This window comes from Theobroma cacao, chromosome 3 (assembly GCF_053813885.1).
Source record: "Theobroma cacao isolate CCN51 chromosome 3, ASM5381388v1, whole genome shotgun sequence".
NCBI classification, from domain to species: Eukaryota; Viridiplantae; Streptophyta; class Magnoliopsida; order Malvales; family Malvaceae; genus Theobroma; species Theobroma cacao.
In genome coordinates this window covers 31,062,669-31,066,043 of record NC_142641.1, presented here as the reverse complement: position 1 = coordinate 31,066,043, position 3,375 = coordinate 31,062,669, and the positions used below count along the sequence as shown (strand labels likewise).

Here is a 3,375-nt window from a genome sequence, read left to right as displayed (position 1 = left end):
AGGATTTCTAAAAGTGAAAAATGTCAGATAGAACCAAAGAATAGTGACCCACAAACAAGAGTGAGAAAGTGAAAGAAAAGTTATAAAAGAAACACAAAAAATGACTCAAATCTTTTTTAATTAAACAAATAAGAAAAAGAATTATAAAAGAAAATTTTTTGCTGTCTTTTTACAAAATGTTAACTGAAAATTTAACATTGTTACTCTTTATGGGAAGGTAAGTAAAACACAAGATTTTATATGAAAAAAAATTAACCTGAATGTTATTGGAAAAAAAACCATACCACAAAAGGTGTATGTAAAGTTTACCTGAAAAAAATTATTTTTATCTTTCCTATATTTTTAAAAAAAATTATTAATATTTATTGTTAAATACTTAAAAATTTTAAATTTTACTTTTACAATACTAGTGCATCAAATATAATACCAAATCCATTTATCATATTTTTATGGTCAACTAATAATGGTGCCAGATATTTTTTGAATTTGTCATTTATTTAAAAATGATGTTCATTTTATATTTTGTTATATATTAGGTTAGACCAGTATCATGGGTGGACACATAAATACTTGTTCTTGGTATATTTGATGCTTGAAAATATTTTAATATTTGAAAAATTAGAATGAATCAGTGTCATTTTTTGATGAACATCAACCAATCATCAAGAATGAACCAGAATCAAGAAAAGTTCAAAGAAATATGGAGACACAGATCAAGCAGGTACCACAGACACGGCACGTGTTAAATTTAAAATAACTCTAACCTATCCTAATAAAAACAATTTTATTAGGGTTTAGAAAAACTTTAAAATATGATTAACTTTTGTCATTATTCTTAATTTTATTACTATAAAATTAAGAATAATTTATTAAATTGTTTTTAAATTTGCAAGTTAGTTAGAAAATATACTTTACTTTCAATAGATTTTTCATAAATACACAAAAACCGGAGGGGGAGGGGGGGCGGGGGGGGGGGGGGGGGGGGAGGAGGTTTATTTGATCAAAAAGTTCAAGGCAGCAGCAGCAACTATTTGAGTGGAGCAGAAATAGGGTCTTGTTCAGATGTGTTGCATCTGTTTCCATTAGAAATTTTTTAGAATTTAAACGCCAAGTGTATGTAGTGGATCTTCTCCAACTAATTTTAAGTTTCTGATAAGGCCTCAAAAGTCACAACTGAGAAAAGGGAACTAAATCCCACATTCATGTTTTATCAAGACACCTATTTGTTTATATACAGCATAAGCAGAGTTTCAGCACGCCGAGCTTGGTAACGCAAGCTTGTGACCCAAGGGGGGGCATGATAGTGTTGGAACATTGGCTCAGCTTATCGAGTTGGATCCTTAGTGGTCGACATCTGGCCTGTCCATTCTAAGCAAGGAGTTGAACCACGGGACTTGTAGCGAAGGCTCTGGGTCTCGTGGCTCTTGGAGTGGAGGGTACCGCGTGAGGCTGGCTTCACAGAGCAGCGAAGACTTCCCGCTCTTGGCAGTGGAAGGATAACAGGCCGGTGCCGCTTGGATCCGATATGGCTCAGTGGGCTGATCGTAACTGGACCATCACCTACTTTTTCGATAATTTTTAACTCTGTTTTACTCAGATTTTAACTCTTGCTTTTGCTATTCACATGCCTTGACAATGTGTGACTGCATGGAATCTATCACATTTTATGGCCTGTACTTGGCCATTTGTGCAGAATCAATTATCAATCAAAGTTGGTTTCTCACTTGAGGGCAATGAGAGTGGAAGTTTCACTTATATATATATGTCTATTTTGTTCTGCAAAATGAACCAATTTCTTTGGTGGCCTCACATGCAAACACTTGCTTTCTTAATTGGTTACAACTCACAAATAATGTTTCTTACACTTTTGGATGCAAAGACTTTATGAAAAAATATAACCTTTAGGAGAAGATTTGTACCCTTATGATTTTTATGTTGAAATCAAGAGATTAACAAATTGAATCATCAAATTCTTCACCCCACACGCTTTGGTTGTCTCCAAATTCTTCACCGCACACTCTTTATATGATCAAAGTAGCAAGAATTAAAATGGTTCCTTCAAGCAGGATCATCTTTTGCATTGTTTAATTTAAAAGTACAGTCATTGTAAGAAGAATTGTACACGTTCATGATCCTTGATGTCGAAATCAAGAGATCAGCAAATTGAAGAAATTTATCCTTGGATATAGTTGGATCTATCATGTATGCAATGTCATGCACAAGATTAGATGTATTGTACGCTCTAAGTGTTGCAAGCAAAAACCAGTCAAATTTAGGTGAACGTCACCAAATAGCAATGAAGAATTTCCTTAAGTAATTGAGAAGAACTAACGATATCTTCTTGGTATATGAAGATGCCAAACTCAATGTGTTGAGTTACGATGATGCTGGCTTCTAGTCTGATAAAGACGATAACAAATCACAAGAAGGATATGTTTTCAATTTGAATGCAGGTGCGATTAGTTGGAAAAGTTCCAATTAAGAGACAACTATAGATTCTATAATCGAAGTTGAATATATCTTTGCATCTATGGCAACAAAAAAGACAGTTTGAATTAAGAACATTCCAGAACTAGATATTGTTTCTAGTATTATTGAGCCAATACATTTTTATTATGACAATAATGGATCCATTGCCCAAGCAAAAGAACCAAGACCTCATCAATGATCCAAACACGTATTATCGCTTGATTAAAGAGATTATCAAGCATGATGATATAAAGATTAAACATGTGGCTATACAGGATAATCTAGCAAATCCTCGTTGAGGCCCTATCCCAATAAAAAAACATGATTGCAACATGGAAGGCATGGGTGTTAGATACATAGACAATTCAATAAGCATTGATGAAACACATGAAGTTAATCAATGATCAATACAGGATCCATCTCCTTAAGTGAATCTAAGTGAAATATCCCATTTGTGACTTGAATGATGCTAACTGATGGAAGTCATTGGCCAAGGTAGCCAGAGATGTCAGCAAATGAGTTTGTTAGTAGATTTAGGTGCTAAAATGACAAAGACAAATTAAGGTAGGTATTGCATCATTAAATTTTGTTGGGATATTAGATGATGAAGGGAAAATAATTACATTGTAAGACTATTCACTGAAAGATTTAGTCAAATCATTATGACTCTTCATAACATCTGAGTAGTCATGATTCATTGCTAGATGTCAATCTTGATTGATATATATGATACTAATCAATTGAGAATTGATGATAAATGCAACGGAGTTTGATTCATCTAATCTTAGTTTACCTTGGATTATAGTTAATATTTATTACCAACATATAAAAAACTTAATAGGTCATGCACATTAAGAAAGTCAATTGAGAATTTAAAAAGGAATTAATTAAGTTGGACTTAATTAA

At 32.9% G+C, this 3,375-nt stretch overlaps 1 non-coding gene across 1 annotated transcript; it reads left to right on the top strand.

The window, feature by feature from the left end:
• The first annotated feature begins 1,257 nt into the window (after window positions 1-1,257).
• On the top strand, window positions 1,258-1,564 carry LOC148763706 (signal recognition particle RNA). Its single transcript, XR_016025585.1, has one exon.
• Window positions 1,565-3,375: the final 1,811 nt, after the last annotated feature.